The sequence below is a fragment of the Schistocerca serialis genome, chromosome 4 (assembly GCF_023864345.2).
Source record: "Schistocerca serialis cubense isolate TAMUIC-IGC-003099 chromosome 4, iqSchSeri2.2, whole genome shotgun sequence".
NCBI classification, from domain to species: Eukaryota; Metazoa; Arthropoda; class Insecta; order Orthoptera; family Acrididae; genus Schistocerca; species Schistocerca serialis.
Window position 1 is genome coordinate 451,959,435 of NC_064641.1, and position 26,106 is coordinate 451,985,540.

Sequence of the window (26,106 nt, forward strand, 5' to 3'; positions counted from 1 at the left end):
GCGTCCAGGTATTTGTATGAACATTTAAAGCAAGTGGCCAATCCCTGCACCACTTTGAAATCTTATCAAGATCTGACTGAATATTTATGCAGCGTCTTTCAGACAGTACTTACTACATCATCTTCAAAAAGTCTGAGGTTATTATTGTTAATATCTGCAAGATCATTAATATGCAACATGAACAGCAAGGGTTCCAACACATTTTCCTGGGACAGACTTGAAGTTACTTTTACGTCTGACAGTGACTCTCCATTCAAAATCAAATGCTGTATCCTCCATACCAAAAAGTCCTCAGTCCTGTCACAAAATTCACTTGATACCCAATATGATCATACTTTTGACAGTAAACGTGTGTGGTTCTGGGTCAAATGCTTTTTGGAAATCAAGAAATACTGCATCTACCTGCCTGCCTTAATCCAGAACTTTCATTATGTCATGTGAGAAAAATGAGAGATGGGTTTCACATGATCGATGTTTTCGAAATCCATGCTGGTTGACATTGAGGAGGTTATTCTGTTCAAGATATCTCATTGTGTATGGGCCTAGAATACATTCTAAGATTCTACAGCAAATCAATTTCAAGGATATTGGACATTAGTTTTGTGGATCCATTCTACTACCCTTCTTATAAGCAGATGTGACCAGTGTTTTTCTCCAAGAACTGGGCAAGGTTTTTTATTCAAGAGATCTATGATAGGTTATAGTCAAAAGAGGAGCTAATCTCCTACAAATTCAGTGTAGCTCTTCTTGTAAGCAGATGTGACCTGTGTTTTACGCCAAGAACTGGGCATGGTTTTTTGTTCAAGGGATCTATGATAGGTTATAGTCAAAAGAGGAGCTAATCTCCTACAAATTCAGTGTAGAATAGGACAGGGATTCCATTGGGCCCTGGAGCTTTGTTCAGTTTTAACAATTTCAGCTGTTTCTCAATGCCACTGACACTAATACTTAAAAGCATTAAATTGGGACAATTCTCTGGATTTTCCTTTCTAAAGGAACATTTGGAACCAGAGTTAATTGTTTCGGCTTTTGCTTCTCTACCCTCAATTTCAGTTTCTGTCTCATTCGCTAGGGGCTGGACACTAACCTTAGTAGTGCCCTTAACATCCTTTACATACAACCAGAATTTCTTTCAGTTCTATGAAAGATCATTTGACAGTATTCTGCCTTGGTAGTCACTGAAGGCATCACGCATTGCTCCTCTGACAGCCAAATGCGTTTCATTCAGCATCTCTCTATCTATAGTGCTATGCTTTGTTTTACACCAATTGTGCTATAATCTCTGTTTCTTTAGAAGTTTCTTTACAGTGATTGGGTACCACATCTCCACCTGGGGATTTGGTATTTGTGTTGTTGTCATCATTTCATCACCACGCGGGAAAGTGGTGAGACTGCACAGTGAAAAGATTGGGAATTTGTATGGGCACTGTTAACCACACTGATGAGTGCCCCACAAACTAAATATCATCATCATGTGTACTATGGAGGTTCCCTCCCATTGTGAACTTTTCTACTGGGTACATATCTATCCAGTGTATGGCCAACTATTCTTTTAAACTTCAGACTTAGTTCCTCTATATGCTCATGCCCTGTTCTGAAAGTTTCAAGTTCCTCATTGGGATATAACACTATTGATTCTACAATTGAATCATGTTTAGATGTGGAATCGTGTATGGCTGCAGGACGCCTCTTGTGCCGAGACATGGGAGAATGACTTGTGTGAAGCGTCAAGACGATACTTTTGCACGCATTGTGGCTCCATTTGGTGAACGTATTGGATTGAGGTTCATGATGATGGACAACAGTGCATGCTCCCCTCCTCACAATCTTGTGAATACATTCCTAGTAGAGCATAGAATCACTCAGATGGAATGGTCTCCGTATTTTCCAGATCTCAACTCCATGCTAAAATGAGTGGTTTGCAATAGTCCTTTCCCAAAAGAGAGTGTATAGGGCATCATAGAGGCCACTGTGAAGGAATGGGATAATACCCTACAAGCTTATCTGGACAAGCTGGTAAAGAGAAAGATTAATGACATTCAATCGTGTCTCCAATTATGAAGAGGGCCAGTTGGTTCATAAACAATGTATTATGCAAGATGACAGTGAGAAGAAACTGTAGTGTTTGCTGTGAGCCTTTTTGTAAGATTTTTTTTTTCTTTTTATTTGCTTCTGTCAAATGGAAGTGTGTTTATCTTCTTTATTTTTGTTTTCATATGCATGTTCCTGACTGAGAAAATTAGTTTTGTTTCCTATTATGTCCAGTATTGACCATGAATCAACACGCAACATTTATTTTGACTATTGTATTAGAACACGCGCATAAGAAGGACTGATGTGTTATTGCACGGAATGCCATATTTGAAACCTGAGCAGTTAGAATACTACCGACTTGTGAGGGTAACATCTTAAATATCCTGGTGACCAACAGAACTGAATTTTTTTTATTCAGTTAATGTAGGGTATGGAATCAATGGCCAGAAGGCTGTTATAGTATCAGTGACTGGGTGATGAGGGGCAATAGGGAAGGTAGAAGATATATCTTCTTGGCAGGTGCAGTAAGAAACAGATACCAGTCTACCTGAGCACTCAACATTAAGTATTCATCTCTGGGACTGAAAATGATGTGAAAGTCTCAATGTGGTTCAACACCTGTGTAAGCAGAGTCAGGGTAAAAGCAACTCAAGCTTCGTTATAGATTACATGAAACCACAACCATGTTGAAAAAGAGACAAGGAGAAATGTTCAATGAGCTGGAAAGTAAAATTCAGTCAAGTGATCTGATGAAAAATCCAAGGAAATTTCCATCTAGTGTAAAGTCATTAAAGTAATCAGAGTTAACTGTCGTGTTACCGAGTGCTAAGTTTTTCAATGTTAACTGCCCACTTCCCATTAGAATGTCTTTTTTCAACTCTTGGAATCCAGCAATCTGCCATCCATTCACCTGGCTACATGTCCTGTCCCCCAGTATTTTATTTTTATTCAGTCATAATTATGTCTTACTTTCCAGCTTGTTCTTTGATCCAATTGTTTTCCTTGTGCATAGCTTCAGATGCTTCATGTTCTCATTTACAGATGATGAGGCTTAAACTGTGTCGTTTTGTTACTTACATTTATGTGGAAATGAAGTGAAGTGGATCTGCTTATTTGTTTGTGTTGAGTTGTGCTTTTTTAATTTTTGTAAGTATTAATTCTAATTGTTTACCTCAGATATAGACTTAAGTGTTAAGAAGTCTTTACTGAAGTTATTGTCTGGAGTGTAACTATGCATGGAAGTGAAACTTGGTCAGTAAACAGTTTAGACAAGAAGAGAATAGAAGCTTTGGTGCTACGCATTCCTCACTACTGGGAGCTCCAATGTTACATAGATGCTGGAAACCTTCAGCAATGTAGTATCTAGATTGGGTCTTAAAGTCTGTATGCCCATCATTCATCTCATCTGAGATGTGTAACAGGCACTTCGGTGGACTATTGAATGCAATAGGTGAAGCAGGCAGTCTGGTGATAGCAATGATGCCTGTTGCCTGCTGTCAGAGTCAGTCTTCAGTTTCCTTTTGAGGCAGGCTAAAGTAGTGAAGGGTGCTAGCCTTCCTCAGGTACTGAAAACACAACTTGTGGGTAATAAAAGCCTCCACAGGATCTACTGTGGCCCACTGGTTTGGATTAAACCAGAAGCTCTGTTGATTCTAGGGAGTATGTTTCTTGACCCGAACTGTCAGTCGGTAAATTGTATGTTTACCCTATAAAATCCAGCTGAACATTACACAATGGAAGCAACTACTTGTGCAGCACAGTATGTGAGATACACACACAAAGTTTCTTAAACATTACAAAAACCCTTCTCTACACTTTGTTATCAGTTACATGTACACTGAGGAGCTGTGTGCAAGTCCCCTGTAATTGAGAGAGAGTAAACATCATTGTAAGTCAAAAGAACAAAATTTAAACTTAATAACCGCTGACTGGAGTAGTGTACAGAGTAAGGTTCCAGAGTTACTGTCCCTCATTATTAGTAACACCACGTGTGTAATACAAAGAGTTCTTCCTGTGGGACCACTGCAACTGTACGAGTCCACCTTGTAAAATCAAGAAATGGCACAACAGTAGCTGAATCGATGATCTTTTATTGCATACATGGCTGGTATTGGAGCACTTAAAGCTTCATCATCTGGTGTAAACTGTAATAATCAAAACACTGTGTTACAAGATAATGGTAGGGGATCTTCAAGGGTGTTTCTTTTTCAGATATGAAACTATACTGTTAATTTTTTTTTAATAAAATAAAAGGGAGAACAGCATGTTACTTACAAATAAAACCACTTAACCATCTGAGCTCATCTTCACACTTGTGTTGTCGTGGCACAAAAGTTCTGTGTCGAAAGAGGAAAAGGGCGACCTAGAAAAATCCCAAAAAAGCTAAAATCATGACTGGACTTTGACAGTCACCAGAATCATAAAACATGTAGGATGCACTAAAGATGGGAGGAGAAAAGAAACCTATTGTGTGGAATTACGTACTTAAATTCTATAAGAACTGCTCCCCCCATATGGCCCTGACTGAGAACACTAACACCAAAACCAAATATTAGTAAATACGTACTAGCCACAAGTATTGGTGGTGCACACAATACAAGGTGCAGGCACAGTATGTATCAGATATGTGATAGGTAAACTGTTTAAACTGGAAAAGCGGAGTGTGACAGCAGAAAGGAGACAGAACCATCACAACATTGGGAGGGAAGAGAACCTATACATCTAAAAACCAGGAAAATATTATGTTACATACACACCTTAACTTGCCAGAATAAAGTTATAATTAACTAAAATGTTTTTGTGATACAGGTCAGTGGGTTCATTAATAGTATCAATAGAATGGGAATGGAGACATCTTAAGATTTCAATTTATTGAAGGACATTGGATATCCAACCTTTCTCTGCAGTGTATAAGACAGTTAAGTTACCACTAACCTGCTACAGCTGATATCGGTTGTCAGTCAAATGGATTGTCAAAGCTGACCTAGAATTTCCCACATCTTTGTGTTATTTAAATCTCATATGAGAATTCCTACTATCTGGCCAATATGTCTGCTCTTGCACACCCGGCCTGTATCACACTCAATGCAGTACACACCAGGTAGGAGAAATTATCCTTTTTGAAAGCTTCTTAACTCCTATAACCACTACTCAACAATTTTCTTGGTATAAAAATGGCGGAACTATGTTGGCTGATGAGTTTCTTTTCAGTCCACTGTGATATATATTCAAGATAAGGAATTTTATAAAACTTGTACTTCTTCTCCACTGGATTCAGAGTGTTTCCCTTCTGGTTGTGTATGCAATAAAAGAGTGTTGACTCAGCAACTGTTGTACGGCTTCTTCATTTTACAAAACATACATAATACTTGGCACACACAGTTGGATGATGACACACACAAACAGCAGTGAACTATTAAACACAGAACGGAATGTGTTTGGACTCCAACATTGGCGGTGTGTTTATTGCTGTGAAGAACTTGCTCTTTGTAGAAAGCCTGTAAAATACCACTCGCAAATTCCCTGATCATGCCATAACAGCGGGGGAAGAACACGGTCTACCATCTATAGATTGGGAGACATGTGGTTTAGAATGAGACGCGGGGACAAAGAATTTTACAATGCTAGTTTCATAAAGCCAGGGGCTCCATTGAGTGAAATAACAGACCTAACAACATCAACTGACGTAGCTAGTTTGAATAAAGACGATTTCGCCGTGTTAATAGGAGGATCAAATGACGTCTATAGAAACGAGACACACAAGGTGATTACAGAAATGAGGAAATGATTAAATAATTTAACCCACACAAATGTACTCATTGTGAATATCCCGCATCGTCATGATTTACCACCCTGGTCGTGTGTGAACCGCGAAATTAATGTTGCAAATGAGTGTATCACTGAAATATGCACTAACTTTAAGAATGTCGATATTTTAGACATAAACAGATTGGAGTGAAGGTTCCATACAGTCCATGGACTTCATTTAAATACGCCAGGAAAGAAATTACTAGCCGAAAAAATATGTACTTGCATTTCAAAGAAGAGTGAAGAAAAAAGTATAAGTGACAAACAAACAGATTAAGAAGTGTTTTAGATGAGTTCCAAACTGTGCCATCGGCCAAACGCGAATTACCAAGTGGTTCAAACCGATTAGGCAAAAAACAATCAATCAAGTTGTCAGCCAAACGAAAATTACGAAATGGTTTAAACCGAAGAGGACAGATGTGGATGAAGCAAAACTTATACAAGCTCCAGAAGTTAACTCACCTGCTGATTGCCACCAGCAAACAGAAGCCACACACAAGAAACATACAAAAAATTTTTTAGGGTAAGTGCTGTATTAGAAATGCCAGTAGATAAAGAATCAGAAACCGTTTCAACTAAAGTTACTAAGTACCCAGATTTTGCTATACTACACCATAACGTTCAGTCACTCGCAAATAAAATTTCCATGTTGGAAGCACTACTCCAGTATGCACTAAACATAGATATAATTTGCATTACCGAACATTGGCTACGAAATGACGAAGTAAAATTAACCTCAATCTCAGGATATAGATTAGCAAGTCATTTTAGCCGAGAGTTTTCTAAACATGGTGGCTCTGCTGCTATCTTTGTGAAAGAACAAATAAAGTTCTGTGATGTCAGTAAAAGTTACATTGACTCAATTGAAAAAGACTTTGAGCTTTCCATTACCAAACTGCCAGAGCTTAATTTCATAGTTATCAACATATACAGAGCACCAAGTGGAAACCTGTCAGTCTTCATGAATAAACTAGAGGTTCTGTTGAACAAGATCAGTACACTAAATATGAAGATAGTGCTTTGTGGGGATATCAATATTGATTGTTCAAAAGACAGCAGCAGCAGAGATGCTTTGATAAATATGACCAACACATTCAATATGATTCCAACAATACACTACCCAACAAGATTAACAGAATGCACAAATTCCATTATTGACCAAATATTCATCTCAGAAACAACTTACAGATTCACAAGCAGAGTACTGAGCATGGGTTATAGTGATCATGAGGCACAGCTGCTGTGTATAGAAATGCCAACAAGTAGTATCAGTTCCGGAAAAGTAGTTGAAAAAAGAACCTTTTCTGAAGATAACATTAGAATTTTTAATCTCTTACTGGTGAAGGAAAAGTGGGAAAGCATCGCCACTCAGAACAATGTTGATAGCATGTACATGAGTTTTCAGAGCATCTTTGTTCACTATTTTAATGTATCATTTCCAAAAGTAGTGAAAACAGTAAAACCTAACAATAATAAGCAATGGGTAACTAAAAGGCATAAAAATTTCCAGTGAGAGAAACAGATTTCTGCAGTACTCTTGTAAGAAATATAGAGTAACCCAAAAATTCGCAGATTATTCAAAAGCCTACAAAAGAATCTATGGTAGAGTAGTCAAAGAGGCAAAAATTATGTGGAATGACAATTTGATAAGAAACTCATCTAACAAAATGAGATCCACGTGGAGAGTTATAAAGAAAGAAACTTGTAGTTCAGTGCGAAAGAAAAAGAATGTATCATTAACGCTAGAAGGCTCAAAAGTCACAGACCCAAATTCAGTTATGGAAAAAGTCAATGAATACTTCACCTCACTAACTGTGAAGACCTCATTCAAGTACACTGTCAAGGACCAGTCCCAAGTTTCTCCAGCAAGTCAGTGACCTTCAATGTTTCTATGTATGTGTATGAAACAAACCCCAATGAAATTATAAGTAAAATTAAATCATTAAGCAATAAAATGTTAAGTGGTCTTTATGAAGTACCTGATTTCATATTAAAAGCATGTGCTCACCACATAGCAAACCCCTTGGCAAAAATTTTCAACCTCTCTTTAAAAACTGGTGTATTCCCAGATATTTTTAAAATAGCAAAAGTTTCACCAGTGCTAAAAAAAGGTTCTTCTGAAAAAATATCAAACTACCGACCCATGTCACAGATAAGTTCCTTCTCAAAAATTCTAGAAAAACTCTTCTATGACAGGCTTTTAAGTTTCATAAATAAATATGCACCTCTTACAGTACAACAACATGGTTTTAGAAAGTCTAAATCTACACAGACAGCAATTTTCGAATTCTTAGACTGCATTTTAAAATCCCTTGATCAACATAAATTAGCTGCAGGTATTTTTCTAGATCTATCAAAAGCCTTCGATGTCCTGGACCATAACATTCTGCTCGAAAAATTAGAAAGACTAGGAGTAAGAGGTGTAGCACATAGCTACATAGCTGGTTGTGTTCATACCTAAAAAACCGCAGGCAGAAAGTATCACTTCAGTATGAATTCAACAAAATGAATAAAACAAGAAACAACTCCTTTCTTTCTAGGGAATTACCATTAAAATATGGTGTACCACAGGGCTCAATCCTAGGTCCACTACTCTTCTTGATTTATGTGGACGACTTAGTTGAATATATGAGTCCCACAAAAACTGTCCTGTTTGCCGATGACACCAGCATATTGCTCACTGGATCCAGTCCAGAAACTTTGTGGTCCACATCAGAAAGTTCTATGAAAAGACACTCTGAGTGGTTCACAAAAAACAAACTCATTATAAATACTGAAAAAACTGTGTGTGTCGATTTTCATTTAATTCCTCCAACTAATCAAATGTCTATTCAAGCCCAATTAAAAAATGATCCCGTAGAAAATGTGTCACAAAATTCTTGGGTCTTTGGGTTCAGCAAGACTTAAAGTGAGACACACATATAAATAACTTGTGTAGAAAACTATCATCTGTGTGCTATGGCCTAAGAATTTTAAAGGCTACAACAAGCAAAACAACAGTACTGCAGGCATACTATGCACAGTTCCACTCACTAATCCGATATGGGATCATTTTCTGGGGATACTCAACTCACAGTGTAAAGGTTTTTAGAATGCAAAAAAGAGCTTTAAGAATAATTTGTGGCCTTAAAAATATGGAGTCCTGTAAATCCCATTTTACTGAGCTTGGTGTTCTAAATGTTCCAAGTTTATTCATTTATGAAACTATCTTGTTCATTAGGGACTACCTCCTGAAAACAGGCAAACTGCTACAGAACAAAAGTGTACACAACTATAGTACCAGAAGGGAATCAAATATACATCAAAAATATCACAGAACAACCACCTATCAGAGGAGCGTAATTAACATTGGTGTAATACTACACAATAAGATACCAGAGGAAATAAAAAATACTACTCATCCAATATTTAAAGCTAAACTAAAGGCATTTCTAATAAAGCACTGTTTCTATTCTGTCAGAGAATTTCTGAATAAGTAACAAAATTAATTGTAGTAGGTACCTAATTTTAATTACTAATACTATGTATTATTGTAACTTATCTTTGACCTGTCCAATATCAATTGTACAATTTGTGCTATATGATAAAACTGGACCAATAAAAAATCAAATCAAATCAAACATTTTCCCCAGAAATTATGCAGAGCAGTTAGTGAGACCGCCCACCATTGAGGGAAAAATATTAAATCTATTGGGTACAAGATGGCATGAAAATTTAGATTCAGTAAATATAGATCTAGGAATCACCAACTGCTGAGCTATTGATGTATAACTGATAACTAGTGTTTTGTAATTGATAACTAGTGTTGAACAAGAATCTAAGAAGGCAGAAAGATATTTCTGCAGAACAAGTGCAATAGGAAAATTATTTAACAGTACGTGAGCAGTCAGCAGCAAACATTCAATTACAGGGAGGATATTGTGGAGGACCACTGACACGAATTCAGATATATTTTAGGCCATGTGTGGGGTGTATTGGTGCCATGGAAGACAGTGAGGAGTGGGAAATATAACTATGGTCCAGTAACAGTATTATAAAACTACATGGACAGCAGAGAGAGTTGCGTAACAGATTCAAATGAAGCCAAATCATTTGTTAACAAACAAAAACTGAACAATGTAAAAACAAACAATTATGTGAGAAGTATTAAGTGAATTTGAAAACAAGATCTTACCTGCTGAGCTGTGAAAAAAAAAAACACTAAAATGTTCTGGTCCTACATAAAATTAGTCATGGAACAAAGCTGTCTGTCTAAATGTCTGTTAATCGTGGTTGCACTGAAGTGATAAAATGAAGGCCAAAATACTAAATTATGCATTTCAAAACTCCTTCACCAAAGATCATCACAGTACAGTATCTCCATTTGGTTGACATAAGGTGCAAAAATAACAGATGTGGAAATAAGTGAATAGCAAACTAAACAACAACTCAGGTACTCAATAGAGGAAAGGCCACATGACTTGGTGAGGTGGCCCTCAGATTCTACATTGAACTGGCTTCTCTTGTAGCACCAGTTCTTCATAGATCGCTGTAGCAATTTGGCATACTATGTGACTGATGTCCATGTCTTGTAGAATTGTGGATCACATACTGTACTACTGTCTAATGATATTTCTGCAGAAGGAATAACACTGATTGAGGAATCAGCATGGTTTCCACAAACTCTGTTTGTGTGAAACTAATTATCCATCAAATACAGGAGAATGTTGATATTAGAGATCAGTTTGAGATTGTGTTTCTTGACTTCTCTCAAGTAATCGGCACAGTTCTACGCATCACCTAGTACCCAAAAAATGAGCATACAATGTGTATTAACCGATCAACTTTGGATTTAAGACTTTGTTGCAAGTAGAATTCAGTATGTGGCATCAGAAGCAAAGTTAAATGTCCACAACATATGTAAATTACTTGTCAATTAATGCTCATAGCCTTATGAGGCTGTTGACAGACATTGCCATTGTGTACAAGTAGGGGATATTGTTAGAAAATTGTTTTGAAATTTAGAGAGGCTTGCAGATGACATGCACCCACTGCACAAATTAGCACCTGACTAACTATAAATACATGTAATGTAATGCACATTGTTAGGCGTGTAGACTGAAGTTGTTTGAATTTGTATTTGATGATTGCCATTTTTTAAAATTTATTTATTTACTATCCATGTAACAATCAGTTTTCAGACATTGTCATGTATTTCGTTCACACATGTACTCTTTTATAACTATATTATTGATATAAGGATTGAAGATTAGAATTTATCATTTTTGGTGCAAAAACCAGCTTAGACCTAGGTACACTGTTTTATAAAGAGACATTACAACTTAAATCATCTGCTGAATAATAGCTTCTCTCTATTAATAAATGCTTCAGTTTATTCTTTAAGGTTTTTAAATTAGTTGTCTTGAGATCACATGGTAGTCTGTTGTAAAAAATTGTTCCTTCTGTATGTGGACTATGGTCTGCAGCCTTGTTTCTTCTTATAATTATGTAAAAAGTTTTCCCCTTTCCATATATTGGAGTTATGTACATTACTGTTTACTGCATTATGTTCTGGATTTAGTTTTACAAACATGATTTCCTGCAGGATGTCCATAGAGTTGATGGTAAATATTTTATGTTTTATGAAAATTCCTCAAGGCTCTCTTGTTTATCTTAGCTATCATTCATATTGCCTTTTTCATAGTATAGAATGCCAGTCTGTATAGACTGCTGTTTCCCCACCCCATAACTCAGTACCATACTGAAGATAGTGATGTACCAGTCTGTAATATATCTGCCTTAAGCTTTCATGGACTAGGAAGACTGAGACCCTTTTCGGTAGATACACATTTGAACTGATTTGCTTACAAATGTAATTATGTGGTCTTTTCATGACAGGTTTTCATCATCAGTAATATCTAAAAAATTTGTTTTTATTTGTGTAGCGAAGTGTCAGTGGAGGTGTAAATTGAGTACCATTTATGTTCTGATTATGAATAAGCATGAACTGCATTATCACTGCCTTCTCTTTATTTACAAGTAGCTTATTTGCAGTAAGGTAAGTTGACAGAAAATTGTAACTAATTTCACTACTGATGGCAGCTGTTTGCGTCCCACAGCTCCAACCAACAAAGGATGTTTCTTCAGCATAGCCTGCAACCTTGCAATTTTGGGGTTCAGTGACATCATTAATGTACCCAAATGACAGCAATGGCCCTAATATACGAGGGTTATTCCAAAAGTAAGGTCCGATCGGTCGCGAAATGGAAACGACTATGAAAATCCGATAAAGCTTTGCACAGATGTGTTGGGTAGTGTCTCTAGTATAACCCCAGTTAGCATCACGTCGCTCTTCTCATTTCTGAGCTCGCAGTGAGTGCGTAAAGATGTCTAGAAAATAGTGTCTGCCGCCAAGTACGAGGGCCTGGTGAGAAATTTCGCCTGAAGCTATGCAGCCAACATTACATAACTGTCGTGCTGTTTCGTCTTCACGACAATTCTCAGCCGCATTCTGCAGGGGCAATGAAGATGCTCCTGCATCGTTTTCAAATGGAAATGTTAGATTACCCACAATACAGTCCGCAATTGTCTCCCCCTGAGTTTCATCTCTGGTCACATGAACCGCTGTCTTTGAAGACAACATTTTGACACAGACAACGAGGTGTAGGCCAGCGTGGAGAATTGGCGGAAAGCACTGGCGGCTGCCTTCTATGATGAGGCTATTGAAAAGTTGGTACAACGCTATGACAAAAGTCTAAGTCAGAAGGGCGACTACGTAGAGAAGTAGCTGAAAGGTGTAGCTAATTGTTACAAGTAAAACATTTCTGATGTTCACTGTGGTTTCAATTTGGCAATCAATCGGACCTTACTTTTGGAATAACCCTCGTACTTACTTGAGGAGGCACCCCAAATTAAAGTATACTCTAGGTTGATTTGGTTGTTGGCAGCTGTTTATTCCTTTTATAAGTTAGCTTCACACACTGTTTTCTAGCAACTCTTCATTCATTTTATAACTTAGCTCAATTCTTTCAAATTGGAGGTATGTAGTTCTGAGGCTACTCCTCTCATTCTTCTAATTTATGCAGTGGAATAGTATGATTCATAGTATCAAAAGTTTTACTCATAGCCAGGAAAGTGCCTGTTATCTTGTCTTTTTTATCCATCTTTTTTAATATTTCATGTATAGAAGTTGCTACTGCTGTTACAATAGATCTTCCTTTTCTAAAATCATGTTGTAGGTTGTTGAATAGATTATGTTTGTGAAATATACATTGAATTGATTTAATACTACTTTCTCTAGTAATGTGCCAAGTTCTGAAGTTAACAGTGCTGGCCTGTAGTTTCTTTTGTCAGTTTTCATTCTCTTCTTATACATAGGTAGAATTTCAGTTGTTTTTCAAGAGATCTGGGTATCTCCATGGCAGAGAGAGAAATTTGTTAAGTGTGCATTTCTTTAGCAATTGGGTGAAAAATCATCCCAACTGCAAGACTTAGCTTGCAGTTTTGAATTTTTGTTAGGAGGACCCTCTCACTAATGCCATGCATAAAAAAGATTGGATAGTGTTTCTAATACTGAAGTTGGGTGTCCAGTCATGTATTTATTTTGTGCCAATTGAAGTAAACTTTCTGTATGAATTTATTACTCACTTCTTTGGATTATTTATTATTTCATTTATTTCTGTGAACATTATGCTTTGTTCATAAGATTGATGTGTCCCACATTCTTTATACATTGTTTTTGAGGCTATTTTACTAACAAAACTGAAGTTGCTTATTTGACAGACATAATTCTGAGCTTTAAGGGTGTAGTGCTTTGAGAGTTTACACGTAAATTCTGGAACCACTCGACCTTCTGCCCCCTCGAACATGCGATATTTTAAACATAAGTGTGGGAGAGAGCCTATTTACTGTGCAACACATGTCTGGTTTGCAAGATGGACGTTGGTCCTGGGAGGACAGGAGCTGCGTCAGATAAGCGACGCCAACAAGTGTTTGCCGCTCGCGCCATAGTAGCTGTATGTGACGTACAAAGAGCAAGCATGCATTATTCTTTGACGGTGTAATGATTGTAATTGTTACGAACAATTGAAATATGTTTTGTCTAGAGACGCTTTCTTAATCTTGGTGTTAGACTTGCAAGAAGCAAGACCTGTTTTTGAATTTCTGGTGGTTATGCAACGCACCACAATGTTATTATATTTAATAGTATCTAACGGGTATCGTCATAGTTGACTTGCAAGAACTTGTATGTTTATGTGAAACTTGTGGAGATCAAAATACACCTGAACTTACCTGAAAGTATGAGGGTACCGAGTTATTTCTAGTGAGAGAGAGAGTATGTGTTAGTTCCTCTCACCAGCATTATTTCTTCGAAGAAGAAGTTGTGGAGATTGACGCAGCTGCACATTCAGAGAAGAAAATCGGCTAAACATTTCAAGTAAGTCAACTGTAGTAAGAGAAGTGTGAAGTTCACAATCCAATTTTGCACTGCTTCTCTTGTCGCTGAAACAGTTAGAACGTGGCAACCTAAGTGACAAGACCCGAAGAAAATGGGAATTTTAAGACTGAAAAGCGAAGAAGATATTTTGAGTTGCCATAGCAACCAGGCATAACAAGATACGAGAACTGTTTCGACTAATTGTATTGAATCCAAGAAACTAAATGGAAGAAAGTTGCAAGATCAACACAATAAAAGATGTAAGAAAGTACTAACGTCAAAAGAACAGAGAGAAGACCTCAACCTTTAGACTAAGAAGAGTTATGCCTAGAATATCTCAACTAAGAAGATTTGGTGTGAAGAGTACACAGCTCTCACACACATTGCAGCCGACACTGACACTGAAACCAACATTTGACATCACCGGTGCCCGTGGTGTTCACTGGTGTGACTCCAGATCTGCCTGCCGACACGGAAACCAACATTCGACATCATCGCCGGCGCCCGTGCTGTTCACCGGTGTTGATTCCACACTTGCTTACCGACGCAGCCTAAACCTCTACACCGGGTGAGCAAGAGACAATAATTGTTTGAATAGAAAGTTACAGAAACTATTCAGAGACTATAGTTCTGTAGTTAGTATATTTAGAAGTGAGTTTTTTTTTGTGATAACTCTATCTAAAAGTAGAAGGAAAATGGATCAAGAACAACAGCTAGCAGAACCAGCCACAGCTATTAAAGTGACTAAGGAAATGCCAGACTGGTCTGAAATAGCAAATTTAATTGAAGCACTGAGTTTTAATTTAGATAACCAAAGAACAGAGTCAAATGCCCAAATTACTACTTTAAGTACAAATTTAGAAGCACAGAGTGCAGTTTTAAATGCTGAAAGTCTTAAGTTAGATTCAGTGAATACCCAATTAAATATTAAATTAGATGCTCAGAGTGAAGTTTTAAGTAACCAGAGTGAAACTTTGAACAGTTAAGCAACAAATATATCTATTAAAAACTGAATTTGACACTCTAAATAATAAGGTCGAAAATCTGAAGTTAGATTTAAAGAGTGAACTAACTAGTTCTTTGAATACTCATGTAAATCAAATGTTTACTGACTTTGACCAAAGACAGAAAGAGCAATTTCAGAATTTAGCTAAAAGCTAGAATGTGATATTGAAGATAAATGTAATAATGTAAAAACTGAACTTAGCAAAAATTATGATCATTTCAAAGCATATGCAACGTTACATTCGATGCTGTGAAGCAGAGGTTGCACACTTAAGAGAGGGTTAGGAAAAACGGGATAAATCGCAAATTGCAGGTGTGAGCATTCGAGTAGATGACGTGGAATAAAATGTTAAGTAGAAACTAGCAGCTTTGGACATAGTAAATATAAGTAATCTGGTGGAACAGGTAGAGGAAATAATCGACCGAAAAGTTGCTGAGAGGGTAACCTCCGACAACGTTTCTTCAAATTTAGCTTCAGAACTTAATGATACTTAAGAACTTCAGAACTTAATGATACTTAAGAACTTGAGAACTTAAGATCCAGATAACTTAAGACAATGATCTTAAGAGAGGCATAGATAATTTATGCAAAGAATTCAAGCTTATCCAGGAAAACAATACCAGAAAAGGAAACTTGCTACTCACCATATAGCAGAGATGCTGAGTCGCGATAGGAACAACACAATTATAGCTTTCAGCCATTAAGGCTTTTGTCACCAGTACACACACACACACACACACACACACACACACACACACACACACACACACACACACACGAAAACGCAACTTGCACACACGTCTGCAGTCTCAGAAAGCTGAAACCACACTGCGAGCAGCAGCACCAATGCATGATGGGAATGGCGACTGGGTGTGGGTAAGGAGAGACTGGGGCGGGGAGGGAAAGGGATAGTATGGTTGGAGTGGCAGACAGTGAAGTGTTGCAGTTTAGATGGAGGGCGGGAGAGAAGGTGCGGAGGGAGGGAGGGAGTAAGTAGCGGAAAGAAGAGAAATTAAAAGACTGGGTGTGGCGGTGAAATGATGGCTGTGTAGTGCTGGAATGGGAACAAGGAGGGTGCTGGATGGGTGAGGACAGTGACTAACGAAGGTTGAGGCCAGGAGGGTTACAGGAACGTAGAATGTATTTCAGGGAATACCATGGTAGGAGGGATGGGAAGGATAGTGGGCAGGACATTTCTCATTTCAGGGCATGACAAGAGGTAATCGAAACCCTGGCGGAGAATGTAATTCAGTTTCTCCAGTCCCAGATGGTACCGAGTTACAAGTGGAATGCTCCTCTGTGGCCAGACTGTGGGACTTTGGGAGGTGGTGGGAGACTGGAAAGATAGGCATGGGAGATTTGTTTTTGTACAAGGATGGGAGGATAATTACAGTCAGTGAAGGCTTCAGTGAGACCCTCGGTATATTTTGAGAGGGACTGCTCGTCACTGCAGATACAGGTGGCTAGGCTGTACGGTAGGGACTTCCAGGAAAAGGTAGACAAGAAGGTGACTTCTCCTAATGTGGTGTTAACCAGTGAAGTAATGACAGATTTACAATGGGGAGCAAATTCAGGGTTATGTAGACAGTTCCCCAAGTTTAAGCCAGATGAGGAAGTACATCCTACTCATTTTTTGAAAAGGTTCAATCAAGCCTTGCCCAAGACTTGGGAAGATTCAAAAAAGATTGAATTTGCTGTGGGGTATCTATTAGGAGAGGCCTCGTGAGTGAGGCACACTAAACATTGAAAACTTTTCGTCTTGGGCAGACTTCCAGGAGAAGTTTAAGGAGAAGTATTGGTCAGCAAGCACCCAGGAAAAACTGATATCCGACTTGTGGAACCCACAGTATTACAACAGTTAGTGGGGTGTGATGCGAAAGTATTTCAACTGACATTGGACATGGGCGAAGTACTTAGACAAGCCCATGGAGGAAGAGGGGTTAGTTCGAATTTTAATAAGACGATTACCCATCTACGCTAGGAAAGATATATTATGTAGTGGGTGGAAAACTGTAGAAGAATTATTATCCTTTGTAGATGCTCTGGATGCCGTAAACAAAGACCACAACAAGAACCTACACCAGAGTGAAAATCAGATTTATAGAAAAGGTAATAATAACAATAATAATAATAATAGTAATTTTAAGAGACATGAGACTAATTTAACTGGAGTACACCAGTGTGACCGGAATAATGGTAACGAAAATTATCAGAAGAAGCTTCCACCTTCGAATTTAGGTCCAGTTACTTCACAAGAATTTGTACCAAGTATTAATAGAGTACAAAATAGTAACGTAATACCCCGATTTGGTAACCAACCAGTGACCACCAATAATGAGGAAAACGTAGTGTGATCTGGATTCCGGGCCGGGGCTGAGGTCGTAGAAATACATTAGGAGGCCTGATTTATAATAGGTATGTTAATTTCATGCTTAAAATGCCAACAAAAGAATGGCTGTTGCTAGAAGAACCAAGCTTGACTACCGATAATCCACAACCAGTAATAGTAGAAAAAGTGGAGAATGTTAAAGTTATCATATCTATAGACTCGAGGAGTGAAGTGTCACTGATTTCTTGAGTGGTCTTTAACACATTACAGACTAAACAACACCTACCGCTGTTACCAGTAAATGGAGTGTACATAGTTGGTATAACTGGAACGAAAAGTGAAGTGGTCAAATACGAAACCCAAGTAAACTGCAACATTGGGGATATCCCATCTTGTCAGATCCTTTTACTAGGATAAAATATTAACAGGGATATCTTATTTGGGTTAGATTGGCTGTTGGGATATAAAGTAATTTTAAACTTTCTGGAAAATTTTCTATGTTTTGAAAAAGGAGATAGTAGATATTGGATACTGTTTGTGACAGACATCTACATTGATAAACAAACAATAGAGAATCGATGTCTGAGATTAACACCTACAGCACAACTAGCACAGACAATCGATAACATGAGTCATGTATCACATAGAGCTGACATACAAAACAAAGTGAGCAAATCTCCATTATTAACCAATGATCAAAAATTAGATTTATCTAAAATTCTTTTGGAGTATGAAATGGTATTTTCTGATAGTCCGGGTAGTATTAGTGACTATGTATGTAAATTTAAAATCAAAGATAATACTCCATTTTTCTGTAAGCCATATCCAATACTGGTAAGTCTAAAAGAAGCAGTTAAGGAAGAAATTGTCAAGATGATTGACAATAACATAAAAGAACGTAGCTCTAGTGTCATGAATAACCCCTTGGTAGTAGTAAAAAAGGCTATGGGAGGCGTGCGGTTAGTACTAGATGCGCATACACATATAGAGACGGAACGAGACAGACCCATTAACATTGATGAATTATTGTCCAAATTTGATAAAGAAAAGTATTTTAGCACGGTGGACCTGACTGCCGGATATTGGCAAATTTGGTTACATCCTGAATCAAATAAATATACAGCATTTCTGTTTGATGGGAAATCGTATTATTTTAATTTGTTACCATTCGGGCTAAATATCTCAGTATCCGTGTTTATACGTGCACTGGACAAAGCGTTAGGAAAGGAATTGTTAAAAGATTTAATAATATACATAGATGACATACTAGAAATCTCATCTACCTGGGTAGAGCATTGCCTGACCTTGAGTAAAACTCTGAACAGGTTTAAAGCAAAAGGTATTACAGTAAAATAGTCAAAATCGCACTTTGTGAGGCAAGAACTTAAGTTTTTAGGGCATATCATAGGAGTGCAAGGAATTAGACCAGATCCGGATCGTATAAAGGCCATTAAGGAGTGTCCACACCCTAGAAGCATAAGACAATTGAAGGGATTTACCGGAATGGCTGGATACTATAAATGATATATACGAAGTCAAGAGCTGAATGACCCAAGACTTTTACGTTTATTAAGGAAGGGAATACTGTGGGTTTGGAACCAAGATGCCAACGATGCATTTGAAAATGTAAAAGGAGCACTGGTCAAATCACCCATATTACAGCATCCGGTTATGGGTGAGCCATTTAAAATTTCAACAGATGCATCTGACTATGGTATAGCAGCAGAACTTTTCAAGGAGAGTGGGGTCTGGAAAGTACAAATCACAGATCTATAGCTTTTGCTAGCCGGAGTCTTGACAAACATGAATTAAACTATACAGTCACAGAAAAAGAACTGTTAGCAATAGATGATAATTAATTGAAACCCTCAGCTGCCGACAGGTGTTTTTGATATACCTTAATGAGGACAGCTGAAAATGTGTGCCCCGACTGGGACTTGAACCCGAGATTTCCTGCTTACATGACAGATGCTCTATTCATCTGAGCCACCAAGGACACAGATGAATAGTGTGACTGCAGGGATTTATTCCTTGCATGCTTCTCATGAGACCCACATTCCCAACTGTCCACAATCTACATATGTAATGTTCCTAATAGATATTTGCTCATCCACTCATTACTCATGCACACTAAGGTGACAATTACCGTAAGAGGGAATTACATATTTAGATTGTGGACAGTTGGGAATGTGGGTTTCACGGGAAATGTGCAAGGGATAAATCCTTGCAGTCTTGCTATTCATCTGTGTCCTCAGCGGCTCAGATGGATAGAGCGTCTGCCATGTAAGCAGGAGATCCTGGGTTCGAGTCCCTGTCGGGGCACACATTTTCAGCTGTCCCCATCAAGGTTTATCAACAACACCTGTCGGTGGCTGACAATTTTAATCAATTATCATTTATTCTAGAGAAGCTGCACGGTTATCAATGGTATCTGTTCTTTTGAGAACCGTTACTATCTTCACATTAGCAATAATATGGGGTATCCAAAAATTCCAAACACTAGAGTGTGTGTGTGTGTGTGTGTATATAGACACACTCACACGCGCGCGCTCTAGTCCGCACACCAGGGTACAAGAAATGGCTGAAAGAATAACCGAAAACATCCATCATGCTACCTACTTTACAGAAATATATACTATGTGTAAAAAGAATTCCTTACCTCTTAAGCAAGTAGGGGGGTGGAAGATTATAGGGCATAATTTATTTTGGAGAGACAGCATAACATCCTGAAGTTGGTGGTGGATGAGTTTGCGGGGTATGTTCATACTGGATATGGACACTTTGGGATAAAGAAATGTATGGCTCATATGAATAAGTTTTATTGTTTTAAGAAGCTAGGACAGAAGGTAGCATCTGTAATTAGGACTTGTGAAATCTGTTGGAAGGTAAAAGAAAGTAACACTCATGTTAAATACAAAATGTATCCAATCATTCCTAAGACATTACATGATCTTACAGCAGTGGATTTCTTTGGACCACTTCCAAAAGGAAAGGGAGGAGTGTAGTATATTTTTGTCCTCATAGAGTGTTGGTCAAAGTACGTTAAGTTGTATTGTATTAAGAAACCAGTTACACCAACCGTGATACACTGTCTGCAAAAATACTTTCTTGAGGTAGGCAAACCAAAATGATTTCTCTTTGATAATGGGCGACAATTTGTCATTAACGAATTTCTAGCATGGGAGGATATTCATCAGGTATTAATATCGAACTATAATCCATCGTCAAATCCTTGTGAACGGGTAATGAAAGATATCGGGAAATTGTGCCGCACCTTGCCACGAAAAACATACATTACGGGCAACAAAGATCAAAGACTTTGAACTTATTTTAAATGAACTACCACATTTATCAACAGGATTGACACCTTTAAAAGTGATAGGCAAACCCTTTGTAGGAGAACCTCTTATTAAATGTTTCATTTGGCCTGAACAACCTACTGACAATTACCAACTTAAACAGGAAATAGTCTCTAGTTGTTTTCGATGTTTCTTCTGTACTATTTTTCCTGCACCAAATTCCCTTCAAATCTTAAACTGTTCTGTAATCTATTCTTGAATTCTTAAACTATCCTATAATGTTAGTTCCTAGGAAACTAACTATGACTAAAAGATAATAGACTTAAGAGAATCACAGATAAACTGATTTCTAAACATGAAATGCAGTGAATAGTATATAATATTAGTGGAAAACGTAATATGATGGTACTATTCAAACAGAATGATATCTAGACAACATGAACTGAACACAACCTTTTATGTGTGTATAAAAATATAGTATAAGCTTAATGACTAAACAACTATTGTATAGTAGTGTGTAATTTTCTATTTAGTATAGAATATTTTGTACCCTTTATGAAATTTGATGTAGATGTGAGGGTTTGTATTAGTTTTTGGAGAGGTGAGTAGTGTAAGTACAAACATGGCTAACACAGAATACACAGCACACCACACCATACCTTCCAAACGACCCTCGCAAACAAATGTGACTGATTCTTCACCATTTGCCATCCCCGGGGACTTCAGAGGTGAAGGTGAGAATGTCCGTTCTGTAGGAGACATTTAACACCATACCTCTTCCGGCTTCTCACCCAAGTACTGGTGCAGTAGGGATCCCGGGAAGGGGGGTGGGAAGGGTTTTCCGTCTTTGGGGCTATCTTCTTTCTCTTCTTCAATCTTTGCAACCATTTCTACTTTTTCCTTTCTTACTTCTCATTTGAGTACCTATCTATCTTTCCCTCTTTCCATATTCAGCTACTTCTCTCGCAGAAATCCTTCTGATTTTCCATGGATTCCAATAACCTACAACTTATTTTATATAAGTAGGCCGAAGAATCAGGCCCCACAAACACACTTACGCATACACACAAAAAATACAATTACACAAACAATGATCTTACACATCAAAAGGGGAGAACTGTCAAGTGTTGTAGGGGGAAAGGAATGTGTACCCTGGGGAAGGAAGCACACATTGTCATTTATTGTGATGGTTCTGCATTTCACGTACACACATTGTTTTTAATTGTGAAGGTTCTGCATTGTACGTACACACATTGTTGTTTATTGTGAAGGTTCTGCATTGCACGTACACACATTGTTGTTTATTGTGAAGGTCCTGCATTGCACGTATATAGGGGAAAATATATATACATTAAGAACTATGACTATTCAATATCATATACATATATATAAGAACTGTAACGATTTCCGAGTATGTGTAAGAAGGAGGCATGAGTAAGAAAAAAGAACATAAGCCAGAGAGAAATCAATTGGGGTAATCATTAAGGAATGTCAATCTAACCAATATTCTGACGATTTGTAGGATAGTGGGACTCTTATAACCTAAGTAAACATATTATACATTGAATGATGTATAGAGGCACAGTATATACCAAGAATGTATACGTTGCAAAGTTGGGGAGGACTCTGGAGACTAAATGAAGTATCAAGAAGTGGAGTTGAGGTGTAAACTAGAATCGTAACTTTAGCAGAAAACATTTAGTTATAGTGTACATAAGGATGTATACTAGGGAAATGAACCATGAGGCCTCCTCATAAAGGATAAAGGGGGTGCACCCAGCATTTATTTAATATAAAAGGCAGATAGGCTGACCTATACTGTGCGGACAGGGGCACCAAGAAGGGGATTGACCTGTACCATAGGTAAATAGGAATCAAGAGGGGCGTACCCACCAAAACAGAAGGAGGGAGTGCATTCATAGGGTCAATCCATATGTAAGGTATAGGTACTGTTCCTAAAGGGGAAATGGACAGTATCATGACAGGAGTCACACATTTTATAGAGATTATTCTGTTAAGTTTGAATTCTGCATACTACTAGCATTATTATGTTTTATGAGTGTCAGAAAGAACACTTTCATTTGCCCAGAGTTCCTCCAAAATACAAACTAATGTCAGTACTGAGTAAAAAAAAGAAAAAAAAAGAAAAACAGGATGAAATATTTAAGTGTCTATGATAGCTGGAATTTACGATTGGAACTGAAGAGAAAGTCCTCACCATTTATAAGTAAGAGCAATGCGGAATGAAATCATAAATAGAGGCTAATGTTCTAAAAACAAAGTAGAGTAAAGAATTAGTAGAAAGACAACAATCGGAAGCCTGCTCTATAGAGTACGAGAATTTATGGGGAAGAAAGCAAAAAAGAAAGAAAGAAATTGTGTATATAAATTTATGCAGTAAATGATTACTTTTGAAATGTGGATAGTTATTAGGTACGATATTAATGTGGATAATGATTAGGTATAAAATATCACGCGTTCGATCTGAGGAGGCGGATATGTAGTGCTTCGAGAATTTACACGTAAATTCTGGAACCACTCGACCTTCTGCCGCCTCGAACACGCGATATTTTAAAGATAAGTGTGAGAGAGAGCCTATTTACTGTGCAACACATGTCTGCATGTGCAGGATGGACATTGGTCCTGGGAACACAGGAGCTGCGTCAGACAAGTGACGCCGACAAGTGTTTGCTGCTCGCTCCATAGAAGCTGTACGTGATGCACAAGGAGCAAGCATGCGTTATTCTTTGACGGTGTAATGATTGTAATTGTTATCAACAACTGTAACATGTTTTGTCTAGAGACTTTTTTTTCTTTATCTTGGTGTTAGACTTGTGAGAAGTAAGACCTGTTTTTGAATTTCTGGTGGTTATGAAACCCACCACAATATTATTATATTTAATAGTATCTGACAGGCATCGTCGTAGTTGACTTGCAAGAATTTGTATGTTTATGTGAAACTTGTGGAGATGAAAATACACCTGAACTTACCTGAAAGTATGAGGGTACCGAGTTATTTCTAGTGAGAGAGAGAGTATGTGTTAGTTCCTCTAACCAGCATTATTTCTTTGGAGAAGAAGTTGTGGAGATTGACGCAACCTCATATTCAGAGAAGAATATTGGCTAAACATTTCAAGTATGTCAACTGTAGTAAGAGAAGTGTGAAGTTCGCAATCCAATTTTGCACTGCTTCTCTTGTCACTGAAACCGTTAGAAGGGTAGGGAAGGAATCTGTGTGTTTTTTCTGAGCAGTTTGTGTTTTGTAGTTTACTGCCTCTAAAGAATATATAGCAGTCTTTCTGGTTCTCTCTGTTCAGTGATTTCAGGAGGAAAATTCTCAGCTTTATGTTTTATAGCTTTGTTTACTTCTTTTACTAAAGGACATGTTTCATTTAAAGTTTGAGTGGATAGTCTTTAGATATTTTCCCATTTATCATTCAGATCAGTTGCATTATATACTGGTTCCCATTTTTCATTACCTCATGTCCTCTTAAATTTATTATAATTAAATTTTCTTTTATATACAATGTACCACTTTTAGTTATGTCTACATTCCCTACTTGAGTTTCCATAGTAAAGGCTCTGTGGGTTTTTTTTTTTAAGGTGCTTATATTCTCCTTTGTTATGTTTGTGAAAATGTGTTCAGCTGGTGTTTGTGTATCTATAGTAATTCTTGTAAGTTCTCAGTTCATGTGGTTATAGTTACAACACTGTAGTATGTCTACATAACACAAATTATTAACACTATTATTTAATGAGTCAATGTTGACATCTCCAGCGATCAACAGGTTTTTTTTTCACTGATGTCTTCTCCAGCAAATCGTGCAGACAACTAAAAAATTCTTCAAAGCTGCACCCTACCCCACCACTTTTACACATCATTCTATAGAACAAGTTTATGAGTTTATAACTGTTTAGCCTGCCCATATGCTTCATCTTCTTTGCAACCCAATTCACTCACTATGAAGAAATGTGTTTTAGTTTCATTCAAGTGTACATCCAAGTGCTCTGATTTATTCATTGAATATTGAAGATTCTGGTATTTGAGGGCTAATTTGCTATGTTTTCTCAACAAAAAAAAAAGAAAGAAAGACAGAAAGAAAGAAAAACGTGCTTATTACCTTTATGATTATGAATGTTGTTTAAGTCATATTTTTCTACAATAATTTTACTCTATGTTGTGCCTCTTTTCTCGCGATATTGTTGGCACCAGCTACGCACTTGACATTCATTTTCATCTGTCATTTTTTCCTGTGGTTCGAGATCGGTAACATTTTTCATATTTGCCCCTGGATTTAGCATTCCCATTGCTTTTGGAATCTTTGTTACTGTCTTGCAAATTACTTGTCAAGTTTCTGCTGTGCCTCTCTCTTAAGAAAAGAACACTGTATCTTTAAGCGAAGGATTCTTGATTCTGTTGTCACTTATTTTCATTGTTGTTTTGTTTATGCAGCCACTGCGTCATTCGTGAGCTTCATCGCCATAGCACTTCACACTTCCATGTTTATCACTATCACTTAGTTCAGTAGTAATTGCAATCCACTTATTTGAAATAATTTGACCATCACATGGAAATATATGCAATTTTTACTGTGATAATCATTCACACTTTTCAGACAATAGTGTTTTCATGTTAATATTCATATTTGGAAAAGTTTGGTTATCATGTGAAACTGTATGCGATTTTTGTGATAATGGCACTTCACACTTTTCAGCTGCAAGTTTTTTCATATTGCACATTGGGACATTAATGGTTAGTTAAAGACAACTTAATAACCACTTAACTTTCTGATTTCATCTCTACAATGTGCGCACACACTGCTTTTATTCGTATAAGTTTCGCTTTTTTTGCATTAATCCGAAATGTCTGTATACAAGCCACCATCTTGGATCAGCAACAACCATCAAATATCAAGGGATATATATCTGGAATTGTGTAAGATGGAGTTGTCATACAAATTTAGCCATGGGAAACATAGAGCCAGATTCAAATTTATTGGAAGAATCCAAGGTGGTTTAATTCACATACAAAAAAGTTTGGGTACAAAATCTTCATTCGACTAATTATTGAATATTGTTTGTTTTTCTAGGACTCTGATGAAGTTTGATAAACAGAAGAAGGAGAAAAGTTTCTAAGAAGAGATACACAATTTAACACAGATTTTATTATTCAGGGCAAGGGTGTCACAGAGATGTTCAACAAATTGCATTCTGA

The 26,106-nt window shown here is 37.4% G+C and overlaps 1 protein-coding gene across 2 annotated transcripts in view; it reads left to right on the top strand.

The window, feature by feature from the left end:
- The window catches only part of LOC126475092 (adenylate cyclase type 9), a 194,015-nt gene that overhangs the window by 48,187 nt on the left and 119,722 nt on the right, over positions 1 to 26,106 (top strand). The gene's annotated exons all lie outside the window — the stretch shown is intronic.